Genomic DNA, 17,232 nt, shown 5'->3' on the forward strand with positions numbered 1-17,232 from the left:
CACTTTGGTTCTATTTCTACAATAAAAGTTTTAGAATTACTTTTCTATTTTTGTATGCTTTATAAAAAATAAATTACACAATGGAGGGTAAAATAGAATTTAAACTTATGTGTATGCAGAGCACCATAAACAAAACTAAGTAAAAAACCCAGAGCAAATGTCTTTAGATTGTATGCATCATCTGTTACTAGCACTCTCATTTTACAAAGTAAGCAAACAGGGCAGGTAAATAGACATTTTTATAAACTCATTTATAATTGGCTTGAAGTAACAGAGGATGAAACCTGTAGACAATGTCATGTTTTATTTTCAAAGATAAATTCCAGCTCTCTCACGTGCAGCTGATATTTTTTACTCTAAAGCTATGAACTTATTTACTTTATATTTCTTTATTTTACTAACTCTTAGCATTTTATTTTTCAAATAGCTGCATCTATTGAGAAAAATAAGAGAAAAATAAAGTTATATTTTACAATATTATTGCCCAGAAATGGTTGGTTACTATTAACACTTTCTGTTGACTTGACAAAGAGAAAGTGCATGTGAAGAAGAAATTTTAAAATGAACATTGAATCCAAGAAGTCTTGAATCTATGGATGGACATAACAAGGCACCTTGGAGCAGACTTTATTTTGTTCAGGGAAGAGTTGCTTAACTGGCTCCTCTTAGTTACACAAAAGTAAGATTAGCAGGCACTATTACCTGGGGGAAAGATAGAACCTGATGAACCCTGACAAAGTCTCCCTATATTTCTTGATGAGCAGAGGTAGCATTTGTGGAGAAGGTGGACAAATTTGCATAAGAGTCTAGAAGCCTCCTGAGGAAAAAAAAAAAAAAAAGGTGAGTCTGATCTTTTCCCTTTTTGAAGTTCAACATTATTAGAATATTTGGGATGGTCTTGACAGTGGCCTGATGGTAGGAAAGGACACCAAGTACCCAAAGTAGAGTCCCTCAGAAGGGTAGAAATCTGGGGTACTTTATTCTTTCAAAGTAAAGATCTGAAGTCTGGGAAAAGGGATTGGCCCAGCACAGAGTGTGGCTGAGTCTAGAAGATCCTCAAGACTTAACCTGTTTTGTGAATCCAATTAGACAAACACAAAAGAGGTAACCTGGGGATTCTGAGCATGGAGTTTGGAGCCACTTTGTGATCTGCAGAGATCTGAAGCAGCCAAGAGTGTGCTGTCTCTCTGTAGCAGGGGAGAGGGATGCATGAGATGGCGCAACTAGAACGGTGCGTGGCCCACAGAAGGAACTCAGTAAAGATTCAAGGGGAGACAGCAGGCAAGAGAACATAAGGATTCAATCAATCAAAGCAAGAACTGCTAAAAACAGGACCCATCCTTGAAATGATCAGATTGCGTACTAGCCCTTCCACATTGAATAAGTCCCTGGGGTTCTTGAGCAATTCAGGGTGGAATAGTACACAAGAAAGGTACGGGACCCTCTTCTAAAACAGAACTCTGGGATCCCAAAGATTTGAGAAATAAGAGAGAGGTGAATGTATTTGTAAGCCAAGTTAGTAAAGTAACATGTTTGAATATATATGCATTTTAAAACAGAACATATGAAACATAAGTTCTTATACATTGCTGATTTTCACTTAGGTTTATTATTATACATTGGCTCAAATACTTGTTCATTCATTTGATAAACAGTTACCAAACACCTATTATTTACCAGCACAATGGGTACTAAACAGAGTAATGCACTGCTTAGCCCTCAAGGGTTTCATAGTTTAATAGGGGAGAACAATAAATTACAACCCAACTTGGTAAGTGCTATCATTGAGAAATGAACAAAGCATTGTGGAAGCCAGATTAATACTACATAGAAGAGGCTTTAGTGCCTATTCATCTGACCACTCTTCACTTCATACTTCTTTTCTGCTTTGACCATAAGCAGGGAAACAACAGGAGAGGAGACCAAGTAGCATGCTCGCCAATGTCAAATGGTCAAGTCATATAAACACTTACAACATCACTGAATTTGTTGCTTAGGAACTCATTGGAAAATCATTCAAGAAACACTTTTAAAAAAATACTGCAATCTCATTGAGTTAGGACTCAAAGTGAAGGTGCCTTTTGGTAGAATTTAATAAGGAAATTTTGCTAATCTTTTAAAGTATTCTACAACCAGTAGTTGTTATTCCAACTCTGGGTCTTTGTCACCTTTACTCTAAATTCAGAGCACAGATAACAACCTACTCTTTACTTTTGAAAACACCTTTTCTCCTCAGAATAAAGGAAAAACTGTCCTTGCCCCATGAAAGGACATTTTTCCCCAGGTGTGAAGGTGGTTGGACAACGTGTTCAACCTAGGTTTCCCTCCTCCCTAGTTTAAAGATTTTTGCATAGGGAAAAAAGGGCTCTATTCATGCAGGCAAGGGGTTAGAAAAGCTCATCCTTGAAGAAGGCGAAAGGAATACATTTTTTGTTTTTTCTGTTTTTGAGACGGGATCTTACTATGTTGCCCAGGCTGGATTCAAACTTATGGGTTCAAGCAATCCTCCCACCTCAGTCTCCCAAGTAGCTAGAATTACAGGCACATGCCACCACGACCAGCTGGGATTCTTTTTAATTCATTCTGTAAGCCTCCTCTCTGTCAAGCCAGTCCCTCTACGCTGCACCTTCTGGCTTCCCAGAATCATGGCGCTTGCATACTGAGGATGAGGAAGAGAGAAAACGATTTCTAATTCTCCCAGTTCCATTCATACCAAGAGATATTCCTTCAGCTTCTCTCCATTATTTTCTACCTCTTCTCCAAGAAGAAATTTGAAAATTGGAAATGCGGCTTCAGGAATTGGAGCACAGGAGGATAATATTTTTTTTAAGTCACTTGATAGATACATTCACTCATCTAAATTTACCTGTTGTAATGGCAGCTGCACACTCAATTTCCTTTTAAAAATTCACAAATGTATGTGGGGCAATAGTCGTAGGTCCACTGGCAGATGATCTGTTTTTACAAAGTGCGGGAGTCGCCATCTAAAACCTATAAACTGTCACAGTCTGTCATCATTGCAAAGATGTGGCCATTATTTAAATTAGACTCTGAATGATTTCTTTCCTCTGTGATGGCTTTTCAGATGGTGATATGTCAGAAGCAGGCCACAATAAACTGGCAGTAAGCATTCAGAACGCATTAGTCCTGCCTATAATTTGGTGCTTTCAGGAAAGCATACCAATGATATATAAAAGATTGTGTCTCTGTTTATCCCTGCAAGAAAAAAAAATCCAAGGAAATATATTTGACATAATTACTTAAATACGAGCTGGGCATTATGGCTTCTGAAGGTAGAAAAAAAATTAATATGCCTCACTTATTACCAGCTAGGATAGATCCTTGCTAAGAAGTCTGTCTTGAATATGGGTGAAAACAATCCCTCATCTTGGTTTAGTATTCAATATTTCATAAAGCCTTAAAATAATATAATCTCATTTGATTTTCATAATAATGCTATTAACATTATTATGATGAGTATGTAATCTCATTATTATTCTCATTTTATATATGAGAAAGCTGTAGCTCAGAAAATTTTTGGTGACTCACTCAAGGTTACAATGGAGTTAGTAAATGATAGAACAACCTAAACCCAGGTCCTCTACCTTCAGAACTCCTACCCCTACTAAAGCTGCTGTGGAGTCTTATGGCTTTAACCTCTCGTTTGCATAATGAATTCATTTTGAAGTGTGTCCAAAAAATAAGCAGTCAAGTTCAAGAAACAGAATTTTAGTGCAGTGATTATCATGTTTCTCAAGCTACACATTAGAATCACCTAGGCAACATTACAAATTCTGATTCTCAAGCCACACTGCTGCCCAAATAAATCAGATTAACTGGTGTCAGTAGTTTTTTTGAACTCCTAAGGTATTACAACGTGTGGCCAAATGCACTATTTTTCTAAATTGATGGGCATTAGAGTCCCCCTGAAAAGCTTGTCCAATAAAAAATAGCCCATCCTACGCCAGAAGATTTGATTCATTAGATAGGGTAGAACTCTGGCTTGAATTTTTAAAAAGCTCTTCCATTGATTCTGATGCACAAAGTTTGAGAACATTTACCTTAGGGGTTAAGACCAACTTTTGAGTTAGATGAATCTGGATCTGACAGTTCTGCCGTTTACTAGCTGTGTGACTCTAAACAAGTTATTTCACCTTTCTAAGCTTCAGTTTCCTCATCTATAAAGAGGAGATAATAGTAGTCCTTCTTTTTTACAGTTGTCTTAACAATTAAATGATACAGTGCAGTGGTTCTCAAAGTGTGGTCCCTGGACCAGCAGCATCAGCATTACCTAGGATATTTTCAGAAACACAAAAACTATCAGGCTCCAGCCACATCTACTGCATCAGAAACTCTGAGGGTAAGGTCTACCAGTACTTAGCAAGAGCCATTCAAGGTGATTGTTATGCATACTAAAATTTAATCACTAATATAATGCATATAAAGTGTTTAGACCAGTGCCTGGTATACAGAAAGTGCTCAAAAAATGTTAGATATTAGGTTGTGATTATCCACATCATTTTCATCATCTTCATCTGTATGATTAGCTTGTAATGCATGGTAAAAAGAAACTCAAAAATCCCAACTGGAAATAAAATTATAAAAGGAACAGGCTCAATGTCAAGATTACTGCTAAAATTCTCAACACAAATGGTCTTTGTCTTCATGAACCATTCAACATTCCTGATAAATTGCGACCATCTGACTATATCATTTCCCTCTTCAAAAACCCATCAATAGTTTTAACTGCCCACAGTTCGAAGTCTAAAGTCTGGCCTTAACTTCTTCACCAGACAGGTGTGTATAGCTCTCTCCATTCCTGTATACATCCCTGGCTTTCTTCCAGGTCTTTGAATGAGTCATGCTCCTGTCTACCTCCTGATTCATGAGAATTGCCCTACTAAGAACTGTTATCTCTCAGAAAAGGAAAGGATGCAAAAATTAGTCAAGAATTCATCCAGTAGTTAGTTAAAATAACCTACTGAGTTCATACTATGTGCCTACTATATTCCCAGAGAAGTGCTGGGGCTTTGTAGATGAATGAAACAGATCTCATCCCTAACTGAATAGAGTCTAATGAGAGAAAAGCAGACATTAAACAAATGTTCACAAATAATTAAATGGCTACATGTGTGCAACATTCCACAAAAGCAAGTACAAGGTACTAAGAAAGACTCTAATGGAGTCCGCGACCTGGTGTGCCGGACAGCAGATGATGTGAGCTAAGGGAAGGCTCCTGAGAAAATGATGTTTAGCCTGAGGTTGAAGATGTGTAGAAACTACACAAGAGGAAAGAGCATAGGGCAGAGAGATTATGAGCATCCCAGGTAGAGAGAATAATAAGTACAGAGGTCCACAGGTGGGAAAGAGAATGGTGCTTCAAAGATGGTTTATCTGGGACAAGTCTGAGTTGATAAACACCTGTCCACTCAACCTCTATCACCAACATCAGAATGAAGGGTGGATACTTAAACCAATATTAGCTTGATTCTCTGTGTTTGTTTAAGAACCCAAGAAGTATTAGGCCACATTGCTGAAACTTTGAGAAACTAAGTGAATTGGTCATAAGCAAAATCTAAAGTCTTTGGAGCATTTAGGAGTCCATTTGGAATTCAGATCTCATCAAAAATCATCAAAACTGAGTCCAAATGACTGGTGAAGAAATGTGATGAAAAGTTAGAAGAAATTATATTATTTTTGCCTTCAGGAAAGAAAGATGAAAAGCAATTTTATACTGGTCCTCTGTATTTGAAAGGCTTTTATATATAAGAAGATGATCTGTTTTTCTTCATCTTCATGGAGAACAGAGGAAAAAGAAATGTGTTTAAACAGCAGTATTAAAAATATAGATTGGTATAAAACAATTTCTTGACAATAAAGAGAATTAAGTTTTAGGGATGTTACAAGGGGAGACTTAAGTAGTTTCCCTAAGGCATTTCCAAATAAGCTAGATCCTCCTATACTGGGATATTTTACCTGGAAGCAGAATGGTGAGCTACTAAATTCCTTCAAGTAGTTTGCTAACCTGTGAAGTCCATTCCAAAGAAGGCAAAGACCAATGCAAATAAATTGAAACAACAGTGTCATCTAGTGGAAAGTTCAGTCATACCACTCAATATACCAATCTGATTGAATCCCTATATACTTTAAATATGAAAACTAATTAATTTTTAAAAACCTAGATGTAAATTTGTTTCAAGATTTTATTTTCCCATTTATGCCTCAACCACATACACTAAAAAGAACCCCCAAATCATCAGGCTAATTGATAACTGAACCCTCTAGAGGGAACTAAGAAATTATAAGTACTTTGGTAGTCATAGTTTAAAGGGTAGACCCAACCGAATTGGAATGTTTTAATTAAATTCTTAATAGCCACACTCCTGATGTACGTCTTGGGCTTTCCAGATTTGAAGCCAAGTCTAAATGCTGAAATGAGAAGTGATTGCTTGTTAGGAGTCATGGAAAGCTAAAATGACTGACAGGCCTTTTTAGCTGCCCTCCTCCTGGTGCTTCTAGGTGACCCCTCTCAGACATAGTCTTACAGGAGACATCCCATTGTTTCAAAAGGAGACATCCCATTGTTTAGATGGATCCAAAAATCCAGTTTTGTCAGCAGAGTCAGAAATACGTATATTCACAAGCAGTACTTCATGCCAATAAAATGTACATGGGACAGACAGGGTTCTTACAGGAATTGAATGAGATAACATATATGACTTATGTATGGAAACTTCAAGTGTCAGTTACTTGAGATCCAAGTCTACTCTTTATTCTGTACTCTGTGAAAATGTATTTTTCCTTTGCAGTTTGCATGATGATAAAATTTGAACTTTGTCAGGTGAGGGTGCTGGAGGGACCCTGCAGGAGGAAGCAGTTGTGCTTCCTGGTTTTGTGATAGCCCTCTGGACAGGCTGCTTCAGCCTGTGCAGCTTCTGCAGCACCCAGCACCTACAGCAAAGGCAGCTTTTCCAGCGCAGGCTCCTGCATTGCTAGCTGGCCAGAAGTCCAAGGCAGCTCCCATGCACGCCTTTGCTCCACACTCTTTAATAGAGCTTTTCCGTGATGTGCCTCAGGCCTGGTACCTTCCCAAACATGGCTTCCCTGGAATGCTTTTTGAGGGCTTCACAGCCTCAGCAAACTTCTCTGCCATTCAGGGAGCCACAGCCATGCCCTCACCAATAAAGTCTGGATCTCAGCCTTGGTACGAGGTTTGAGAGCAGGGAGACCAGCTTTTTCAGATGTGTTCCTTCCTTGGGTTCTCTCTTTCAGCTCTTAGTGGCTACACCCTGTATCTGTCATTCCTGCATTCTTTAAAGTTATTTTCACTCCTTACTAGCCAATCCCCAGGCCTCCAATTCCATATTACAGTTATAAATCTTTATATTAAATATTCCCTGTTCAAATTACTGTGTGGTTTATGTCTCCTGATTGGACCCTGATTGATACACCATACAACAAATGGTAGCTAGGGACAGATCCAAGTTTTATGGGATCTGAGTTTTACAGAATTTGGGGGAGTTCCCCTTCAAAAGGAATATATGAAATTATTAATACAGAATTACATACAGAATCTTGGAAGATCTTCATGCAAATGACAGACCCTGAAACATTGGCTTTACAGTAAACCCACCACAGATGACAGCGACTGTTTTGATTAGAAGAAGATGTGAAAGACACGTGTCTCACATCAGTTTACTTTCTTCCTTGATATCATGGTATTTGGGAAACAGAATTCATTACCAGAGAGGTAGTGTTTTGAGGAATCACTTATCAAGGAATATCAAAACCTGGATAATAGTCGCTGTTCTTGTGCCTTTCGCATGCCCTCCCTCCACCCCACCCACCCCCACACACATCCTTTGGCTCCCTGTTGAGTCTCTTCTGACTCTTTAAGGATCCTTTAAAAGGTACTTTGCTTTTCCATTGCTTTCCTGCCTGCCTGCCTGGGCACAACTAATTGCTTCCTTATGTATGTGCAAATAAAGCTTCAAACATATAGTATTTTATTATGGATTCACCAAACTGAAATATAGATATTTATCTGTGTGTCTCTCTCTCCTAGTGCAGGGCACACATCAAATATTCAGGTAATGCTGTATGAATTTAATTGAATTAAATGATGCAAATTTCAAACATGCTTGAAATTAGTCAGTGTCCTTCAAGTCACACTTTGTGGGTGATTGATTATCCCATTTATTCAAAGCTCTGACAATGAAATTATTAATACAAAATAAGGTACTGTCTCCCAAGCTGAGTTCCATAGACACTAATCCTAGATTGCACAATGCATGTTTTAATCTAATAAAATAGGTTCCCCCAAACAAAAAGAGATGACACAATCTGAGTGAAAGAGAAAATAGATATCAGACAACCGAACACATCTATAAAATGTTTAAAAATGGCATTCACTTAAGTGATATTAACATAGAAGTTGCACCCGCAATGAGTCACTTTCCATCCTTTATTCTCTCAATAAAAGGAAGCCCAGGCCAGGCATGGTGGCTCATGCCTGTAATCCCAGCACTTTGGGAGGCCGAGCCGGGTGGATCACCTAAGGTCAGGAGTTGGAGACCAGCCTGACCAACATGGTGAAACCCCCGTCTCTACTAAAAATACAAAAATTAACCAGGTGTGGTGGCGCACACCTGTAATCCCAGCTACTCAGGAGGCTGAGGCAGGAGAATCGCTTGAACCCAGGAGGCAGAGGTTGCAGTGAGCCAAGATCGAGCCACTGCACTCCAGCCTAGGCAACAGAGTGAGAGCGAGACTCCGTTTAAAAAAAATAACAATAATAAATTAGCCAGGCGTGGGGTGTGTGCCTGTAATCCCAGCTACTCAGGAGGCTGAGGTGGGAGGATTGCTTGAACCTGGGAGGCAGAGGCTGCAGTGAGCCAAGATGGCGCCACTGCACTCCAGCCTGGGTGACAGAGCGAGATTCCCTCTCAAATAAATAAATAAATAAATAAATAAATAAAAGAATGCCCATTTCCCAGAAAGTCTAAATTTTTTAGTGATACTGCTTAATTATTGCTATGGTTTGCATGTGTCCCCCCAGATTTATATGTTGACGGGAGGTGGGGTCTCTGGGAGGTAATTAGAGTTAGAAAAGGTCTTCAGGGTAGGACCTCCATGATGGGACTGGTGGCTTTATAAGAAGCAGCAGCTAACACACATGCTCTTGCCCTGTGACCAAGCGATGGCCTCCACCAGGTTAGGACCCAGCAAGAAAGCCCTCACCAGTTGCCAGCACTATGCTCTTGGACTTCCTGGCCTCCAGAACTGTAAGAAATAAATTTCTTCTTCATAAATTATTCAGCCTATGATATTCACCAGTTGCCAGCACTATGCTCTTGGACTTCCTGGCCTCCAGAACTGTAAGAAATAAATTTCTTCTTCATAAATTATTCAGCCTATGATATTCTGTTATAGCAAAAGAAAAGAAAACAGACTAAGACAATTACTTTATCAAATACTAGTGCTCCAAAATGTTAAGATTTCTTCCATCCATTCATCAATTAATCCAGCCAGCCAACCAATGTAATGCAATGTTAGGAATAGGCCTATTTCAGGAATCCTTCATTCTAATCTGTTGGCCCTTCCTTTCTTCGCATTGCTCTTCAAAGTAAAGCAAAGTTTATTTTATTCTATTTTATTTTTTGAGACGGAGTTTTGCTCTGTTGCCCAGGCTGGAGTGCAGTGGTACTCTCTGCACTCTGCTCACTGCAGCTTCTGCCTTCTGGGTTCAAGCAATTCTCCTGCTTCAGACTTCTGAGTAGCTGGAATTATAGGCGCCTGCCATCATGCTCGGCTAATTTTTGTACTTTTAGTAGAGATGGGGTTCACTATGTTGGCCAGGTTGGTCTTGAACTCCTGACCTCAAGTGATCCACCGTCCTCGGCCTCCCAAAGTGCTGGGATTACAGGCATAAGCCACTGCACCTGGCCAAAACGTATTTTCTATCATAAACTTTGCATGTCCCCAGAAACCTCTCCCTGAATAGATTAGGATTCAATCGAGTTACACAGATTTCTTTCAGTGACACACAAACATCTGAGATCATGACAGATAAATCTGATTTTTGGTCCATCATGAATGGATGTATTCAGAATGTTTCCATGATTCCATTTCTCCTCCATCAGCCCATTGGACCAAAATGTTATAGATCTACTTGCTTTCCTACAACAATCATCGTTTCTAGTCAGAGCCAGAGTATAAGGCTAGAGAAAGAGATGAGGAGCTGGAGAACACTAAGACATTTCCTTTCCTTTAGTTCCCCAGAGCCCCCAGACTGGCCCAACATATGGGTTTTGGGGTGGGGATGGCACCTGGGGGATATAGCTTGGGAGTTCCTATTCAGGGATTTCCTTAGCCCTTAGTAGAAATCTCTTAGAACAAAAATAGACATTTTCCTAATTCATTGTGCCCAGGCACCAAGGAAAAAATAAATTGCTAAATGCTATAAATTGGTTTAGATATGAGAGTCCAAAAAGATATCATAGGAATCTGCAGTCCCTCTGTGGCTGTATTTAAGGTTTTCTTCATCATAACTTTTGAACAGTGTAAGTTAACAGAAACCAGAAGAATTCTAATTTTCTATCTTCTCTCCTCCTCTCTCCTCATTCATCCCCCAAACTTCTGATCTCCTAATCTTTACACATTCTTCCCTTTCTATTTCCTAAATTGCTTATCTCAGGAGAACCAATATGAAAAGCACTCTTAACTTGAACAAAGGCAAACGAACAAACACACTGAAAGACTCTGCAAGATCTGGAGATGATGAAATGTAGATAAACCTGGGACTAGCTCACTGCTCCAAGGAAGGCTACAGTAGCCTGGCAAAGTCATTGAAATAATCAATTTTGCAGTCAGACCATGCAGCATTTGAGCCCCAACTTCCTCACTTACTAGCTGTGTCATTTAATTTTTCTCATTTGTAAAATATTAATAAAATTATACTTTCTTTCATAGTATTGCAAAAATTAAATGAGATAACGTATGTTTAAAATGCATTAATCTAATAAGTTATCCATAAGCAATAGCTCCTTTTGTTATTATTATTATTATTTATTTGTTTATTTATTTGAGACAGAGTCTCACTCTGTCGCCCAGGCTGGAGTGCAGTGGAGCGATCTCGGCTTACCGCAACCTCCGCCTCCTGGGTTCAAGTGATTCTCCTGCTTCAGCCTCCTGAGTAGCTGGGATTACAGGTGCGTGCCACCACGCCTGGCTAATTTTTTGTATTTTTAGTAGCGACAGAGTTTCACCATGTTGGTCAGGCTGGTCTCAAATTCCTGACCTCCTGATCCACCTGCCTTGGCCTCCCAAGGTGCTGGGATTACAGCCATAAGCCACCGCGCCCGGCCGTTAGTTATTATGTTTATTATTACTTCACTCTTTCAACTTTCATATCAATTAGAACTGATGAATTTATACCATTTTCAAGAAGTCAGACAGGCAAAACAGAAAGCTTTACAGGGAGATGTTCTTGGTAAATCTCACTGGGAACGTTTTCTTATTTTCACATTTTACTTCAATTACAGGGTAATTCTTCATGGATCAGATCATCCTGTGTCTTCTCATAGTTGCACAGCAACCAACAGCTACAAATAGTCACAGTAGTGGCAGAAGCAGCCATGTCTAGATATGGGGCAAACTAGAAACATCATATAATTTACAATTGAATTTAATGAAGCTGCATTTATGACTCATGAATCTCTTCTGTTTCTGTGGTTTGGATTTAGGGAAAGAGTATATTTGCCAATTTGTGTGTGTGTGTGGTTGTTGATAGTAATTATTTGAGACAGCACAGTGTATAGTGAGTAGGTCAAAGCTTGGTGCAAGAAGGGGTCCAGGATGGAAAACACAGCTTCATAATTTGTAGCTGATGTGGCTTAGGCACAAACAATAAACACTCTCATTATGTCATTTGAATTCTCTTTTATTTTGATGCCTTCTTTATGTGCCTGTGGTCAGCTTACAGACTTAATTCTAACCAAAACCTAGAAAAACCTTTTGTACAGCTTTCTGCCTTATAACATGAGCAACTAAACCAGTTCACTGTCAAGTATTCTAGTAAAGGCCACTGGTGGAATGGAAGGCAGAATTAAGAGTAGTGTCAAACTTTTTTTCTGAGAATGTCAAACATACTGATTTGGCCCTTTTAGTGAATGAAGTGGGGATTCTCTAATTATCCAGAAGTCTATAGTAAGGTTATGTAACAGACAGATCCAAAAATTAATACTAGGTAACAGAACCAACCAATCTAACATAATCTTTCTCCTCCTTCACCTTGGGCTTCTGGAGGGAACAACTCTTGCTTACTGAATTTCTTCACCCATTTGGACTGTTATAACAAAACTTTAGACTGGTTATTTTATAAACAACCGAAGCTCTGGAAGTCAAAGATCAAGGTTTTGGCAGATTTGATGTCTGGTTATGGCACCTCATAGATGGCACCTTCTGTGCAAAAAGAAGCTAACAAGCCCCCTCAGGCCTCTCTGATAAGGGCACTAATCTCATTCATGAGGGCTGTGACTTCATGACCTAATCACCTCCAAAGGCCCCATCTCCTAATACCTTCACCATGGGGGTTAGGTTTTAACATATAAATCATGGGAGAACACAAACATTCAGATCATACCAAATGGAGGAGCATGTACAAAACCGAAAGGTGCAGAAAGGCTAAGGTGATCTACAAATCGAAAACTGAATAGCTTCTCACTCAGAGTGTGTTGGGGAAAGTTTGGTAGACAGCTGTGAATAAAAGACCCCAGTTGTAGCAAAATGAAAGTAGAAACGTACAAGGATTTAAGAAGGGGGGTTGTATTTCATAAATTGGATCTTCTTTTTCCTTGAAATTTCTGTAACATTGATTGTGGATTTTGAAAGCTGTCAGAAAGTGAGGACGGACAGGAGTCTAGAATTTGTATTTGGGCTTGTACTTGGGTTCTACTGACCAAAGTAGAAAATCATCACAATTTCAACAGAAGTATGACTTTGTATCTATCCAACAAATTATGTCATTTGACCCATGATACATATATTCTCTACTCTTTCCTGAGAGGCATTGAACTATCTTAAAATATTAGTTTTCAAATGTTGCTATATGATCTAGGGGCCAAAACACATCTACAATGTATGGAGCATAGAAATTCTGTTTAAAAAGAAATATATTTAATATACATTGCTTATCTAGATAATCTCTGGATATGTTTAATTTACCATATATTAGAAGATGTAGCCTATGCATTAGTTTACTGAATAATGAAGGAAATCTCAAATACAATATAATCTTTTGAGGTACCGATTTTAGGGAATAGAAAACAGCTGATTATGTTATATTATTTTTCAGTAGGTAGTTGAATATTGTAAGTCATTTGATTATACTTGAAGAATGTATGAAACTACATAAATATAAAAACATTAATACATTTTGGTTTACTTGAATAGTCATTGAAAATTATGCATACAGATACTTTAGAGATCTTTAATGACATAAATACATCATGATGTTAATATCAGATACAGAATTGTATTTATGTCTATATCTATTTTGTAACGTATGGAAATGATGACAAAAGAAATATATAAACATATTATTGATAATTTGTAGATAGTAGAAGTGATGTAAATTTTCTTAAACTTTTCAGGACTTCATAAATAATCTCCTATACTGACTTTTACATTTGGAAAAACATAAACAAGCATTAGTTTTTTAAATGAAGAAATAATAAGCAAAGTGGTTTGGACTAAAAGATATTAGTCAATTTAAGCCTGAAATTCTTTTAGGGTCATGTAGTCAAGACAAATGACTACTTAAATTTTTTTTTTTTTTTTTTTGAGATGGAGTCTTGCTCTGTTGCCCAGGATGAACTGCAGTGGCACAATCTTGGCTCACTGCAACCTCCGCCTCCTAGATTCAAGCAAATCTCCTACCTCAGCCTCCCAAATAGCTGGGACCACAGGCACATGCCACCACGCCAGGCTAGTTTTTGTATTTTTTTGTAGAGATGGGGTTTCACCATGTTGGCCAGGCTGGTCTCAAACTCCTGACCTCCAGTGATCCACCCACCTCAGCCTCCCAAAGTGCTGGGATTACAGGCATGAGCCACCATGCCTGGCCTATTTAAATTTTATTAATTTAATTAAGAGGCTTTCCTGATCTCATAAGGTTAGGTTAGGTGGCCCTCCTCTTTGCTTTACTATCATTGCCTAACTGATCTAGCAGGATGCATTGTCACTATATTGTATGGCTTCTTCTTGTCTATCTTCTCTATAGGACTGTATTCTCAGCACTTAGAACACTGGCTGGAACACAGTAGGTTTTTAATAAATGTTTGTTGAATTAATAAAAAATTATTCTGCAATTTACCTCACCAGTGAATGTGTATGCTATTTATGATTTCCTATATAAATAAATCATGCATCTCCCACTCGAGGGGAACACAGATGCTGTACAGCACAATGTCAATAGAAAAAGACATTTTATTAGATGTGGGCTTTTCTCTGTTTACCAACTTTTATTCATTCATAGAATGACCATCAGCATCATCCATATGACAGAAATTTAGTATTGTAGATTCATGAAAGCAACATTTTAGAGGTAAGCATTCATAGAAATTCATTTGATGATCCAAAGCCTTTCTTTATCATTTCAGATTATATGTTTTTTACCAAAAAATAGAATTTTAAGATAAAATTTATTTTGTAGTTAGATTTTTTCAAAAGGACATATCATTCTTCCATCTTCACCACTCCAACAATGAAAAGCCAAGACTAAAATTAAAATGCAGCAACTATATGCCAATAGTCAGAAGGAAGAGGGGAAAATGACTGATTCACCTGTTTTTTGTTTTTAATTTCATTTTATTATTTTTTTTTTGAATACAGGGTCTTGCTCTGTCACCCAGGCTGGAATGAACTGGTGCCATCACAGATCATTGCAGCCTCCACCTCCTGGGCTCAAGCAATCCTCCCACCTCATCCTCCCAAGTGCCTGGGACCACAGGCACATACCACCACAGCCAGATAATTTTTTATTTTTGGTAGTAATGGGGTCACCATGTTGCCCAGGCTGGTGTCAAACTCCTGGCCTCAAGCAATCCTCCAACCACAGCCTCCCAGAATGTTGGGATTACAGGTGTGAGCCACTGTGCCTGGCCTATTCATCTATTTTTCTAAAACAAGGCTAACCATATAGTTTCATGTATTACTGACTTGTATTACTCAGAGGGGAAAAAAAATGGCTGGTAAAATATATTTATTTGGCCGATTCCTTGTACTGGCATTTTTTAAAAAACAAAAGTAAATTATGAGATGAAGATGAATTACGAATTATCATAGACTGAAAGTTAAACCATAATTTTCTTTCCTTGTGCCTTACATGATTTATCTGAAGTTTTGGAAAATTATTTATTGCAGAAATCATACAACTGAATGAAGCCTTAGTGGTCTAAGTCCATCATTTTACAAATAAGAATACTCAGACGCGGCAGGGCACAGTGGCTCATGCCCATAGTCCCAGCACTTTGGGAGGCCGAGGCGGGTGGATCATTTGAGGTCGGGAGTTCGAGACCAGCCTGGCCAATATGGTGAAACCCCATCTCTACTAAAAATACAAAAATTAGCTGGGCGTGGTGGCACACACCTGCAATCCCAGCTACTGGGGAGGCTGAGGCAGGAGAATTGTTTGAACCTGGGAGGTGGAGGTGGAGGTTGCAGTGAGCCAAGATTGCATCACTACACTCCAGCCTGGGTGACAGAGTGAGACTCTGTCTCAAAAAAAAAGAAAAACTCAGATGCTAAAAAGTTTGATGACTTGCCCAGGTCAACAAGAAGTAAGTGCAGGAGCGGGAATTCGCCCTGGCTCTACATGGAGACATCCTGTGCTCCTAACACTAAGGGCTACATGGTCTCCTGGCCCTCCTCCCAAGGAGCTGCAGCAAGCTAAAGCTACCCGAAAGCCCCACAGAAAAAAATTCTATATAATGTGGCTTAATCCATTGTCTCCCAAATTTATTTGGTCATAGAACCTGTTTACCTGTTAGTGAGAGGTGACAGCGTGCTGGCAGTCCTCAGAGCCCTCGCTTGCTCTCAGCACCTCCCCTGCCTGGGCTCCCACTTTGGTGGCATTTGAGGAGCCCTTCAGCCCCCCACTGCACTGTGGGAGCCCCTTTCTGGGCTGGCCAAGGCCAGAGCCCACTCCCTCAGCTTGCAGGGAGGTGTGGAGGGAGAGGCACAAGCGGGAACCGGGGCTGCGTGCGGCGCTTGCGGGCCAGCTGGAGTTCCGGGTGGGCGTGGGCTTGGCGGGCCCACACTCGCACTCGGAGCAGCCGGCCCGCCCTGCTGGCCCCGGGCAATGAGGGACTTAGCACCCGGGCCAGCGGCTGCGGAGGGTGTACTGGGTCCCCCAGCAGTGCCGGCCCACCGGTGCTGCGCTCGATTTCTCACTGAGCCTTAGCTGCCTTCCCGCGGGGCAGGGCTCGGGACCTGCAACCCGCCATGCCTGAGCCTCCCACCCCCTCCATGGGCTCCTGTGCAGCCCGAGTCTCCCTGAAAAGCACCACCCCCTGCTCCACGGTGCCCAGTCCCATCGACCACCCAAGGGCTAAGGAATGCGAGGGCACGGCGCGGGACTGGCAGGCAGCTCCACCTGCAGCCCCAGTATGGGATCCACTAGGTGAAGCCAGCTGGGCTCCTGAGTCTGTTGGATATGTGGAGAGTCTTTATGTCTAGCTCAAGGTTTGTAAATACACCAATCAGCACCCTGTGTTTAGCTCAAGGTTTGTGAGTGCACCAATTGACACTCTGTATCTAGCTGCTCTGGTGAGGACGTGGAGAGTCTTTATATCTAGCTCAGGGATTGTAAATACACCAATCAGCACCCTGTGTTTAGCTCAAGGTTTGTGAATGCACCAATCGACACTCTGTATCTAGCTGCTCTGGTGGGGCCTTGGAGAACCTGTGTGTCCAAACTCTGTATCTAACCAATCTGATGGGGAAGTGGAGAACCTTTGTATCTAGCTCAGGGATTGTGTAAACGCACCAATCAGCACCCTGACAAAACAGGCCACTGGGCTCTACCAATCAGCAGGATGTGGGTGGGGCCAGATAAGAGAATAAAAGCAGGCTGCCCCAGCCAGCATTGGCAACCTGCTCCGGTCCCCTTCCACACTGTGGAGGCTTTGTTCTTTTGCTCTTTGCAATGAATCTTGCTACTTTTCACTCTTT

Source organism: Gorilla gorilla, chromosome 14, assembly GCF_029281585.2.
Source record: "Gorilla gorilla gorilla isolate KB3781 chromosome 14, NHGRI_mGorGor1-v2.1_pri, whole genome shotgun sequence".
Taxonomy (NCBI): Eukaryota; Metazoa; Chordata; class Mammalia; order Primates; family Hominidae; genus Gorilla; species Gorilla gorilla.